This window comes from Herpailurus yagouaroundi, unplaced genomic scaffold (genome assembly GCF_014898765.1).
Source record: "Herpailurus yagouaroundi ecotype Mexico unplaced genomic scaffold, PumYag 29, whole genome shotgun sequence".
Classification (NCBI taxonomy): Eukaryota; Metazoa; Chordata; class Mammalia; order Carnivora; family Felidae; genus Herpailurus; species Herpailurus yagouaroundi.
In genome coordinates, this window is record NW_024412377.1 from 30,781,772 (window position 1) to 30,795,658 (window position 13,887).

At 41.5% G+C, this 13,887-nt stretch overlaps 1 long non-coding RNA gene across 1 annotated transcript in view; it reads right to left on the reverse strand.

The window, feature by feature from the left end:
* Positions 1-10,034: 10,034 nt before the first annotated feature.
* LOC121043830 (uncharacterized) overlaps positions 10,035-13,887 on the reverse strand; it is a 235,215-nt gene continuing 231,362 nt past the window's right edge. The window contains exon 6 of the long non-coding RNA XR_005797020.1: positions 10,035-10,161. This is a non-coding gene — a long non-coding RNA (uncharacterized LOC121043830). The remainder of the gene's footprint in view (positions 10,162-13,887) is intronic.

Consider the following 13,887-nt stretch of genomic DNA (forward strand, 5'->3'; position numbering starts at 1 on the left):
AGGAGGAGCGATTGCTTAGATTATAGGAGTTACCTAAAAGGCGCCCAGAGCTGGGGCCCTGCGGCTCCAGCCACCTTACTCCTCTGTAGTGCAGGGCTCCCTCAGTCCGAGAGGGCCCGCGGGGCGTTCTGATAATATCCTGGAGCCATCTAGTCTTGCCTCCAAGGCGTGGTGGGTTTATTTGTGCAAAGAAGAAACGGATCCCTTAATGGGGTGAGATTTTTTCCTCCTTGCATTGTTCCCATTTCCGCAGTTTCACTTGGCCTCGATTTTCTTCCAGAGTAATGCACCAAATGAAATTAGCTGGAGAGCGCTTGATGGCGCAGAATCATGGTTTGAAGATGTTTACACTCTATGCCGGACGCGTTTGATGATGTTCTCTTTGGCACGATTAATTTTGCAAAGTTAAGAAATGTGCCAGATAGAGCCCCTGGCACGCAGAGTCACAGGGCTCTGCAGACACACCTTTGATAGGAAGCCAGCTTGTTTGTTTCATTTGTGATTTATTTGATGCACCAGCACCAAAACCAAGGTGTTTTCTAGAGACCTTTGGGTGAAATTCTAAACTGGCAAAAATGAAGCTTATTTTCTGAAAGAACGTTTCACTATTGATAATGTGACTAAAACAGGCAACCAAACACCTGCAAGAATGTTAATTGAAAAGTAAGCTTCAGAGACAAAAAATGTGTTTCACAGTAAGACAGTCCCTGCTTCACAGTCCCTGCTAGTTCCTAAGAGCCAACTCCATCCATGTGAGTTTTTTTTTTTCCACGTGCATATTTGCAACACCAAAACTAAATGCTTCCTATTGTCCTTAAGATCTTGTTTGGAAAACATGGTTCTTCTCTGTGTACCTGAAGCTCGGTTTAAGATATACAACATTGCCTTTTGCTTACCCCCATTCTTGAGTCCATGATGGTTAGAGAAAGTTATTATTTATATTGGAGAAGCCTATAACTGGCTTTTCCATTAGGCACAGTGCCTAGGGCCCATAATAGCTTTAGGGGCCCACGTCAATGGTCTCATTTCAAATCAGAAGGAAAAAAGTTAACATTAAGGTCTAAGAGAGTGTTTTAATATACATTAAAATATTTGTCATTACACTAATACAATGTTAAAGTATATTTTTAAATTTTTATTTATTATTTTTTAATGGAGGAGGGGATTCAACAGAGGCAAAAGTGCTTAGGGACCCCAAAATCATGTGGTCCTGTTACCTAGGATTGAAAAGTTCCTTTTCATGAAAAATATTTGCAGTTTTAAGCACATAAAATGCTAACTTCTGGAACTTTGTTTTCCAGATAGAAAGGAACAAAGAAAGATAAAGGGAGAGAGAGAGAGAAGAAAACATTTGGGGGGATAATGCCTAGCCTAGCATCCATTGGGTATATACCATGTACCTGGATCTGTCCATTACTCATTTAAGCATCATGATGCACTTGTAATATAGGTATTGTTATTGGACCTAGGCACTGATGCAGTTTTTTTTGTGAGGCCTGAACTTTATGCAATTGGGATAGTCCTCTTAAAGTAAAAACCAAATGCAGCCTACTCATACTGCTCTAGCAACACCCAACACAAGGGAAAGTGACGGAGGGAAAATCCACGTGCAAAAGGACCTCAATCCCAGCTGATTGTGGTTAAAAGAGCTTACTTTTGCCAACTGTACAAAAACACACAACCGCGTGAATATTATTGCTAGGACTCCTTCCAGGGCCATGAAGGGGGGCCTGGAAAAGATGCCTTGAAGCTTAGCTTTAGTTAGCTCCACAGAAAACTGCCTCTGATGTATGCCCTCTACCCAATTCATAGGTCAGGAAACTTAGGAACTTGCGGTAGCTCCTAAAGGTCACCATCGTGCTCACCACATACCCAGGTCTGGTTTGAAGAGGGGGGGGGGGGGTGTTCACACTTCTCCCAAGAAATCACGGATTTTATATTTCCATACAAAGAAGTGGCTTTAAAAATACGTTGGTAATATCCCGATTATGACGAGGCCATAATTCAGTTTGCAGCACTTGATATGGTCCTGTCATCTGTGCTGATAGGAGTAAATTTTTCTTAACTATTGTGTAAAAAGTGTACTAACCATTGTGGATTCTCCTGGGAATCTCAGCTTAATTTCAAGGGCCATGGATTTCACTCAAGTGTCACAGGCTAGTCAATTTGTAAATATTGTTTTATCAAGTATTTACTTTTTTTACAATTTCATGAGCTGTTGCAAAAGAAATATCAGAACAAGAATTTGTTTCTTTTGATGCTTAGGTCTTATAATATGAAGAGCCTGACACATAGTTCCCATTAAATGCTCGTTAAACAGCAAGAATGAAATAGAAAAGATCACGTAATTGGAAGTAAAAGGGTAGGTTATATTACAAGCTAAAATAAAATGGAATGAAGCAGCGAATTGTTAAACTTTAACTTCCTGCTGGACAGCAGAATTTAGCTTCTTAGTTATTTTGTGCCCAAGATTTGCATTCTTCTTTCAAATTCTTGGCCGTTCTCCCTGCTTTTCTGTTTTATGTTTCTTTTTTCTTTCTTTTTTTTTTTTATAAACAAGATTTCATTTGAAATGCTTAAAATATAAAATAATCTCTAAGTGAAACAAAAATCGTACTCATACCTATAATGTAAGTTCTGGAAATGAAAGGCTTTGTTCTCTGAAAGGGTCGATCACCCACAGAAGAAGCAACCTTGAGAAGATAAGGTTTTGTTATTAAATTACTTCCATCTTGGCCCTTAAGCTGGCCTCTTGGGATGTGTGATCTAACATGCATAGTGTTTATCAATCGAGGGGATGAGAACTGGCTTTGTTTCTGAAAGAAATTTTGGAACTGAATAAAAATCTACAAATTAAGTGTAGTGATTAACCAGTGAATAGGTGGGGTGAGCGAAACTGTTCTTTGTTTTAAGCCTGACTGATAAATGTAGATTTAAATTGGGTTATTTTAGAGCACAGTTTTGGACAAGATTCAAAACTTTAATTAGATCCCTGTAACAAGAAGACATATGAGAGCAATCAGCTAATTTTCTCTAGATGTCATGTTCCTTACCCAAAGTGGTCTGGAATGCTATTTGAGGGGCATGAAAAATGCGATAAACACCATGAAAGATAGTATCTGCCCAGGATACCGTGTAGAATATTCCCTCTCAGATAAAAAGATTTCAGGGGTGTTATGGAAACTATTTCGGTAAATTATTATATCCCTAGCATAACCCCAACAGGATTACATTTTGTTTGTCTTTTGTTTATTTATACTGTGCCTTCTTCCAAAGAGACTTAAGGTGGTTTACAGTGAAAGACAAATATTAAAAAGGACAAGTCAAAAAAACTCTGGCTGAGACAAATAGCATTTGAGCACAAAACTTAGCTCCAAGCTTCCTCATAGCCAAGTGAAATAGGGGAAATGAAGATTTTCATAACTCCCATTGTCAAGTAGAAGGAATCACACAGTTTATTTAGGAGAAAGTCTCTCCTGGCCCAAGTTCTGAGAGGAATTTAAGAGTCTTTATATAAGGGATACTCGAAAGTTAAGAGAGGTGCCTGGGTGGCTCAGTCAGTTACATGTCCAACTTGATTTCGGGTCAGGTCACGATCTCACAGTTCATGAGTTCCAGCCCCACGTTGGGCATCAGGATCTGTGCTGGCAACGTGGAGCCTGCTTGAGATTCTCTCTCCTTCCCTCTCTCTCTGCCTCTCCCCCACTCACACTGTCTCTGTCTCTCTCAAAATAAATAAATAAACTTTTCAAAAGACCTAAGTTAAGAAGGACACTACACAACATAATTTTTGGCCATCTTTTGGTGGCAAGCAGAGCTAATATATTTTTTTTTCCTGGTGAATAGCTTTGAAATTGCTATTGTTGAAAGTAAGTAGCAAGACGCCCACAGGGTTATTATTTTTTTTAGACTGTCCTTTGAAGGCAAGCCAAGGACGTAATATCAAAATCTTGGTTTTCCCAGTTTCCTTCTTTATAACAAGGGGTTATTAAACGTACCTACCTCGTTGGGTGGTGGAGAGAATAAATGAGTTAATTCCTATAAAACCACTCACCGCTGTGTTACTTTTGCTAAAATTTCCCTCAGCCAACGTGTGCACATACAGTTTTCCCTCCCTTCTTGTAGTTTGTCTTGTATTGCAAACAGCCTCGAGTCCCTTTTGGAAGAATGCATTATGCATGTGCCTGGCACAGGGTAAGTGATAAATGTTAGCTGGGAATATTCTCATTTTTACAATTTCTGCTATCCCTCCTAAATCTATCAAAGCAGATGTGAGAGCCTGCTTTGGGACTAAGTGTGGTTGTGAGGTGGTTATAAAACCTTGCTATCCTTACTGGGTAAAGCGCGTCCTCTCCGTAAGCTTTTTCCCCTCCCTGCCTCGCTGGTCTTCTCTTTTCCTGCATAACCTCTACACTCATGCCTCACATCCTACCTTATGGCCCTCCATCCCTTCACCTTTTCTCTCTTCCTTCTTGCTCTCCAAACCCTCTCCTCTGTCCCTGTTTCTCTCTTTCTTCTCTGTATTCTGTATCTGTTTAGAGTCATTCGAGGCAAAACAAGACATTAACACTGATGCTACCTTATCCCCTATAGTCCATCATAGTCCCAGAATCCTGTGCTGATATTCTCAGTTGAGCTAATGGATGCCACAAAAGAGCAATTTACTCCATTCTCAGTGGCGATATTAAGCCCATTATTTAATTTATTCCTACAGCTACTGCACTCAGTGGGTTGCCAGAGGCCTCTCGCACAGATGGAGCACGAAGCCAAAAGATTAAGGAATTGAGCTGAGGTCAAGCCAGAGGTAGTGGAGTGGTTCGAAATTGGACCCAAATTCCTTAAATCCTTGAATATATTATTCTAACTAATGCACTTAATCCACAGACTTCAATGGTCTGCACAAGACCAAAAATCTAAAACCAAAAGAAAGTTTTCGTTTCCAGTTTCTGACTGTGAAGAATTTTCAATGGTTACACGTTTGCCAACAGACTTAATTCAAGGTCTCTAACACAATTGAAAAATAATGAGTCCGTTAAATAATTAATTTCAATAACGGCAACGTCCCTGGGGTTTCCTTCAGATTCCTAATCTGGTACACCGCCTGGGTCTCCTATTGGAAACAAAAGTGGCCATCACTACGGTAGCTCTGGTCAACAGGGACATTTCTGTTGATGATTTGCTTGCCGGAACTTGAGGTAACTGAGGACTCTCAAAGGAAAAGGTAGCAGCTCTGAGAACCTTTTCCATGACAAACCCAAGAAATCTGGGGTTTCTGACTATTCTGTTTCAGCACAGTCTTACGCTCAAAGAGCAGACAGAAACTTTACCACTCCCTAGATGCAGTTCAAAGTCAAGAGCTCATGGAATCTCATCCTACCCACCTAAGTAGGCCTAACCCGGACTACGCCAATGAATCTAAGTTTGCTAGATTTTTTTCTTAACTCTAGGAAAGAGAGACAGTTGTACGTGTGACCTTCAGACTGGGAGGTTAATATTAATTGGTAACTAACCAATTAAGAACTACCAACAGTCCCAGCGCTGGGCACTTTCTTTGTGTTATAGGGATTAGTCCCACTTTACAGATGAACAAACAAACCAAAGATCAAAGAAGTAAAATAGAGGCGCCTGGGTGGCTCAGTCAGTTAAGCGTCTGACTTCGTCTGATGATCTCCTGGTTCGTGAGTTCGAGCCCCGCGTCGGGCTCTGTGCTGGCAGCTCAGCTCGGAGCCTGGAGCCTGCTTCAGATTCTGTGTCTCCCTCTCTCTCTGCCCCTTCCCCATCCACACTCTGTCTCTCTCGCCATCTCAAAAATAAATAAACATTAAAAAAATTTTTTAGGTAAAACAACAAAGATTTGAAAATACCAGTCTAATTGCAAAGTTGTTATAATGATTTTGAAGACATGGGCTAAGAGCAGGGTTTAGAATATTTAGTTGGCAGATAATAGCAATAAACATTTATCGAGCACTTGCAGTGTGCCAGGTGCTATGTACTGACTCATGCACCCTCTGCAACCCTGTGAGTTTGCATCCCCAATTACAAAGGAGGCCAGGTATTGACAACAGTGCAGTTCAAACCACCACAGACTGGCTCTAAAATCCACACTCTGATTCCTGGACTCTGTTCCACTATGAGTGCTGCCCAGTAAACCTTTGCCACTTCTAGTTTTAGGAGCTTCACTGGGATCTCACCTCCAGCTTGTTGCCACTGTAGGTGATGCTTTGACCAAGTTGGGTTTTGCTGGAGCACCATGCAAAGCCCTTCCCAGCCTAAAGGCATGCTCTACATGTTCTCTGGAGCAACTTGGGAACTGGTGGTGTAGCTCATTCTCCCCATTCACTTCACAGGGTACTGGACACTCTGAAGGAACTTCCTCTTCTCTGGGTAACTGTCTTCTAAAATTCTAGAGGCTGTTCAGACTCCACATATTCCAAATGAAATTCATATTTTCTGCCAAAAGTCCCTAATTTTCGTGAACTTACGCACTAATTACGTTCCTGACCAGGGATATAACAGTGAAGACCATGACGTCCTTGCCCTAATTCTAAAAAGAAAAAGAGACAATGAACACATCAGCAAATAAGTAATAATATCACTTCAGTGTCAACTTGAAATACGTACTTTGGAAAAGATAAAGTGGGTTTAACGGTAGAAAATTACAGAGGTTGCTATTCTACATGCGGGCAGCTGGGGAGGCCTGCCTGAGAAGGAGTTTTGAGCAGAGAGATACAAATGAGATGAGAGATGGAGACTCGCTAATATCTGGAAACCAACAGGTGGGATGGCTGACATGTTCCAGAACTGTAAGGAGGCCAGGGTGGCTGGAGCATAGAGAATGGAGAGACCAGAAGAGTATGATCAGGACTTTGATTTTCTTCTGTATGTGATCGCTCTAGCCTATAGGTGAAGAGCAGATTTTAGGGATCAAGAAGAGAAAAGGGATGTTGTCAAGGGGCCTTTCAGAGTTGTCAGGGGACAGATCATACTGTCTTAGACCATCATCCTTCTAGCTACTTTGGTTTGGTCATCTTCTTTGACTTCCCCTTTTCTTCTACTGGCTACATCCCTGCATAGATGCCCAACTGTTTCTACAATGCACTCTGCAGCCGTTGGAAGCCGGTTGTTTCCCAGGCTTCAGACTCTAAGAGATTATTACCATCGAGGAGGTTTATTAGGGAGTATTCTTAGGACACCAGCCTGTTGAAGAGAAGGGAAGGAAGCCAGACCAGGCAGAGAAACAAGTTCAACTGCAGTGCAGGGGCTTCTGAGGCTAGGATGACCATTCAGAGCTGTGGTGAGAGGTGGTGCCCTTATACCCCTGCAGTAATCAGTCCTTGGACACCAACTATCTCAGGAAGGGGGTATGACTGTGGATAAAGAGGCTTGATGGCTGAGGTTTCTCTGTTGGCAGCATTCTCAGTGACTTGGATAATAAGACCTTTATTCTTTAAAGTGGTCTGGGAACCATTTCACAATACTTACCACCCACAACATCCCTCTTGACATTTGTCACTCAAACTACCTTGATTTAATTCCCCATTCCTTCTGCTTAGACTATAGCCCACTATGCTATCTCCAGAATTACATTCCAAGTAAAGGATAAATTGCTCTTACTGCTTATAGACTTACTTACATTGAGACTCCTTAGCATGGTACAGAACCTTCTAAGAGCCAAACATCATCTTCCTACCATATGTCCCACAATATGTGAAGACAAGTCTATCTGGCACACCCCAAAACCCATGCTGTTGCTTGAATCAGAAATGCTCTTTATTTTATCTGTCAAGGCTAGCTGAATTCTACCTTTCTCTTTCCCCAGAACCTCTAATACTCCTTTCATTCCGCCTGGAATGAGTTGCTTACTTGTTAGCTGAGTAGGAGCAGGAATGAGTTCCTCATCATTTCACCACCCCCTCTCAGTCCTTAACAGCATTTAGCATTGTGGGCTACCAATAATGTTGGGTGGCTTGGTCTATGTCAGCTTTCCTCAATGGCTAGACTGTATCCTAAGATGGCCATATGCAGAATGGCTAAGAGCAGGGCTTCTGGATCCGTACTGTTGAGGTCCAAATTTGGCCCCACCACTTACTAGGTCCACAGTGCTGGGCAAATTTAATGTTTTATGCTTTGGTTTGCCCATCTCTAAAACGAGTATGATAATACCTACTTCATAACGTCATTGTCAGGATTAAATGAATTAGTCTAAGTAGAGCATTTAGAACAGTGGCTGTCACTGAGCCACTGTTAAGTGAGCACATATAAGTGTTGGTTCATAATCATGCCTAGAGGCTACTGGGTACCTGCCTGTGTCACCAGTCCCCATGTTGACCCGTGCTCACTTGTGCTCATCAAGACTGTTCCAGAGGAAACTACTCCTTGCTGAGATTCATACTCCCAATGAAGGGGACTTCATACAGCTCTTCTGTAGGGAAAGCTGCTAATAGAGCTCTTGTTTTCCTCTTAGTAGCATTTCTTTAATGAGTGAGGATATTCTTGCAAAACATTCTGGAATTCTGTGCTTTCCTGGGGCTCTTTCAGTCTGGACTCAGACCTGGTTTTATAATGAAGATCATGCACTTTTCCAATGTTGCAAGAAAAAAAAAAAAAAACAAGCACAAAGCATAGCATTTATGAGTGAATAGATTCACAGACACTTTTGAACTGAAAGGGACCTTAGAGATCACCTAGTCCAGAAGACAAAAAACAAAGAAATTATGTGACTTGTCTAATTCACACAAATGTATCCAAGTTATTAAAGGACAAACTTATTCAATAATATTATCCAGTTTTTGCCCAAAGACATTATTTCCTTCAATATGTATAATTCAACAAAGGTAGATCTAACTTGCTAAATCCCCGCAGAACAAAAAAAAGAAATCTTGTTTATTTCTCAGGCTTATTGTGTTATTTAAGATTTCTCCTAGATTTGGCACAATACCTACTGGTCTCATAATTACCTTTTCTTATGAGGACAAATAGTGACCGTGATTATTCATTCAGTTATGTGGTCATTCATTTACTCAAAAGATATTTGTGGCGTGTCTTTTATGCACCAAGCGCTGAGCTAAAAGTTGGAAACTTTTTAAAATGAATGAGCCCTAGTGTTCTGGGACTGGCCCACTTCTAGGCAATCTGTGTTCTGCTGGGTCGTCCAAATTGAAGCAGCCTCAGAACGTGGGTTCTGGCTAGGAACTGACCTTCATTGGACAAAGGTTAACTATTGTCAGTCACAAAGTCAGTGATTGGGTTCAAAGCAAAGTTGCCCATCTATAAAACCAACTACCTTTAAGTGAGAATGGTTGTCTAAAAACAAATACTGTATATTCTCTCACTAACCGAGCTCTACAAAAGCCAGGACCAAAAGAGATGCCATTACAAGCTTTGTAGTATAGCATCATGTTATCGTAACATAATATTAATGCAGATATTGTCATGTTTCAATGAGATGTTAGGAAGTGTCAGGTGGAAAATAAGTTCCACAGTCAAATCAGTTTGAAAAATTCTGGGTGCAATAACAGAAAAGAGATTTCTTTTATTATGCTTCCTTTTCTGAACCTTTAACACGTTGATGTGCATCATGGATCTCTACAAATTATTTGACCCAAGTCAAACTAACTTGTCTGCACAAACCTTTGTTTGCCGTGCATTGTCTGTGAATATTTCCAAACCCAAGGTCAACTCAGTAAGTTTCTATAATCTACCATTCATCATGTATTGCTTTTATCTAATAAAAATCCTTTTATAAAAGTTTCTGTATCATACAAGATTTCATATTTTCATATTATTATACTGAGAAAAATGACTCAAAATCATCTGTATAAGAATCTTGTCTTTACCTGCTAATCATTATTTTAATGTTCATTTATTTTTGAGAGAGAGAGAGACAGACAGAGAGCAAGGAGGGGAGGGGCAGAGAGAGAGAGGGAGACACAGGATCCGAAGCAGGCTCCGGGCTCTGAGCCGTCATTACAGAGCCCGATGCGGTGCTCGAACTCATGAGCCGTAAGATCATGACCTGAGCCAAAGTCGGATGGTCAACTGACTGAGCTACCCAAGCACCCTTACCTGCAAATCATTATTAAAGCAATCCTCCGTGTGTGTGCGACCAGCTGCTTATCCAGAGCTCACAGCAGCCACCGCTATTCCTCCTTTCATGCAGGTCTGAAAGACATTTGGTATCTTTCTCAACGCCATGCTTTAGGCAGCAGTTTCCAAGCCATGAAATTTGCCCTGCCAGACTGAAATGAATATGCCTTAGTTGTTAACTATAGCTGCCCCTTACCGTGTGCCTACTATGTGCCAAGCATTATGCAAGGCCTTTTACTCAGAATCTCTCATTTCATCTCCATTAGCTGCTATCACACTGGTCTAAGTGGCCAGCATCCCTCACCCGGACTGTTGCGATCACCTCCTAACCAATCATACCCCGTTCCTCTGCACTAAGAGAACAGTCTGAGACACTTCCATGGTCCACAAGGCCTGTAGGATTCGGATCCTGCCTACCTCCCCAATCTCTACTCACATGACTCTCCTGAGATCCAGTGATTGATCCACCACTAGGTCTGCTGGTTCGGAAGCTCCGCCTTCTTAGTCCACTATTAGGGGATGAGACCCTTGGGAAATGAATCCTACTAATCAGCTCACAAGAGATGAATGTGCAATGCACACTGCTAACATGTTAATTCAAAATGAGAAATGGAGCAATCAAACCAACCAGATGTTGGTGTTGGCTTGTTGGTGACCTCTTTCTGGAGGCTATAAAGAGTAGTCATTGAGAGTTTGTGGGCTGAAATCTGACTGCCTGGGAGATTCCTGAGGCCATGCTTACTAACTGGGTGATCTGGGGCAAGTGGATCAGTGCATTTTTCGGCATCTACTTCCCCATCAGTAAAACAAAAATAATAATAAAATGGACCTCCTGAGTTGTTGTGATGAGTATTAAATGAGAGAATACACATGTTAGGCACTGCTGAGAATGGAAGTTGGTGCATAGCAACACAATAAATACGAGCTACTATGCTCAGAATGGAAATCTACTTACAGAACTAAGTCAATATCAGAGCAAAGGGGATTGAATCATCTTTTTTTAAGTTTTTTTTTTTAATGTTTATTTATTTTTGAAAGAGAGACAGAGTTTAAGCAGGGGAGGAGCAGAGAGAGAGGGAGACACAGAATCCAAAGCAGGCTCCAGGCTCCACGCTGTGAGCACGGAGCCTGGTGCGGGGCTTGAACTCATGAGCCTCGAGATCATGACCTGAGCCGAGGTCGGATGCTTAACCGACTGAGCCACCCAGGTGCCCCAGAGGATTGAATAATCTCAAACACAATTTTTGTAGATTATGTTAACTTCATAAACTACTATTTATATATTCATCCATTCATTAGTTATTGATACCCAAATAATTTCAGACATGACCGGATTCACTTGGTGGTTCCTCATCCCGTAAAGGTATTTGAATTCATGGGTGAATATTGAACTGCAAATTCATGAATCAACCTACATTTTTGCACTTATGTGATTCTGCCACCAGTCCTGCTTCTTCCACCAGCCCTCTCCTTACTTCCAGTTTAGAGTGCTTAATGATTACAGTAAAGCTCATCACTTAAAGGCTCTTCCTGCCCTTCCCATCAAATCTGCCCCTGTTCTTCCCTTTGCATTCTTATTCACTCTTTTCCTCACACATGCCATGCTCCTTAGAGCATGCCTCCTTAGATTTCCTTCATACTGTTACATCCGCCTGGAATTTCTCATCCCCAACTCTTGGCCAGACTCATGCCTACTTGGCCCCAGATACTCCTCCCTGACCACCACCAGTTTAAGTTAGATTCCTTCATTGTATTTACCATAATTGTAATGAAATAATCATTGTTTACTCTATTCCTTACCAGTAAAATCAACAAGGCAAGGACTCTTATTTTTGGGTCACCACCGAATCCCCAGTATGCTGCACACAGGTAGATATTCGATCCATAGTTGTGGAGTAAATGGATTTCATCTTTCAACAACCTCTATTTCCTGCAATGGAAAGTCAAAGCTTCAAGCTATCAGGTGATACACAGTCACATTTGGCAGAGCAAGCTTCAAACTTAGGCCTGTTTGACACCTACCCAAGCCCTTTGCTGCCCCACATAGCTGCTACTTGATTTCCATAAGCTACATGTTGACCGACCTCCACACACCATCGTTCTCCTTAGCTTAAACCACACTCTATTTCACATCATTGCCTTTTCTTTCCTGAGCTCTGAACTTCTTCTTCCATTCGTGAACCTACCCATACCTCCTCTATCATATGTATATGTATATGTATATGTATATGTATATGTATATGTATATGTATATATGTATATGTATCTCTATATCTCTAACTCTATTTTTATCTCTATCTCTATCTCTATCTCTATCTCTATCTCTATCTCTATCTCTATCTCTATCTCTATCTATCTCTATTTTTACTGCCCTGGCTACAATATGCTACAGTTCATCTCATCAAGACTTCTTTTCTCTCCTGTAACCCTAAAATTCCATTCCTACATGTTTACCCAACAGAAATGTGTACATGTTTACCAAAAGGCATGTACAAGAATTTTCATAGCAGCAGTACTCGTAATAACTCCAAACTGGAAACTATCCAAATGCCCATCCAAGTAGAAGAGATCAACTATTTTCTTTCACACAATGGCATATTGTATAACAATGAGAATGAATGGTTATGGTCTACACGACAATATGGATGAATCTCCCAAACACAATGTTAAGGGGAAGAAGTCAAGTATATGCTACATGACTCCATTTATAAAAGCTCCACAACTAACAAAAGAATTTATTCTTTTATTAAAAGTCAGAAGAGTAGGGGCGCCTGGATGGCTCAGTTGGTCGAGCATCTGACTTTGGCTCAGGTCATGATCTCACAGTGTGAGTTGAAGCCCCGCGCACAGCTCAGAGCCTGGAACCTGCTTTGGGTTCTGTGCCTCTTTCTCTATCTGCCCCCCCCCCCCCACCAAACACACACACTTGTGCTCTGTCTCTGTCTCTCTCCAAAGTAAATAAACATTAAAATTAAAAAAAATAATGATAATCAAAGACAGAAGAGTGGCTGCTCTTGGAAGAGTAGTGATTGGAGGGGGTGGGGAGTGGAGGGATTTTCAGGGGACTGATCATGTTTTGTTTCTTGATGTGGATGCTTGTTATGCATTGGTGTTTGCTTATAAAAATCCATCAACATGTACATTTGTGATATGTACACTGTTCTTTATGTGTATTATACTTCAGTAATAGGTTTTACAAAACAACTTCCTATCTGTTTCAGACAACTTCAGTTTACAGAGACTGTTTTGAAATCGAATCCACCATCCAATGTACTGGCCACCCACTATTTGGCCTGATGTGAGCTTCCTATGCATGTAAAGATGCCACTTTGGACTGTTTAAAGTCTTGCTCAGGGCAAGCAGCCTCCAGTTGTTACAACCAAAAATGTCTCCAGACACTGCCAAGTGTCCCCTTGGAAACAAGTTGATCCCAGTTGAGAAATACTGTCTGTCCTAAAAGGGCTTAGATGTTTTCCTGACCTCCATTGTCAGCTGCTTCCTCCCTCATCTTCTGTCCTGCCTCTCCTTTGCACAAATCCATCTGTCTGGCCTCCCTGCTGTTCTCTGAGTGTGCCAGGCACCTCAGTTCTGCACCTGCTCTTTCCTCTGCCTGTAATATTCTTCCTCCAGGTATCTGTATGGCTCGCACCCACTCCTGGAAGGATTTTCCCAAAGGTCACCTTCTCAGTGAGGCTTTCCCTGGCCTCCTTATTAAAATTTTTAATCCAGGGGGCTCCTGGGTGGCTCAGTCGGTTGAGTGTCCGACTTCGGCTCAGGTCATGATCTCACGGTCTGTGAGTT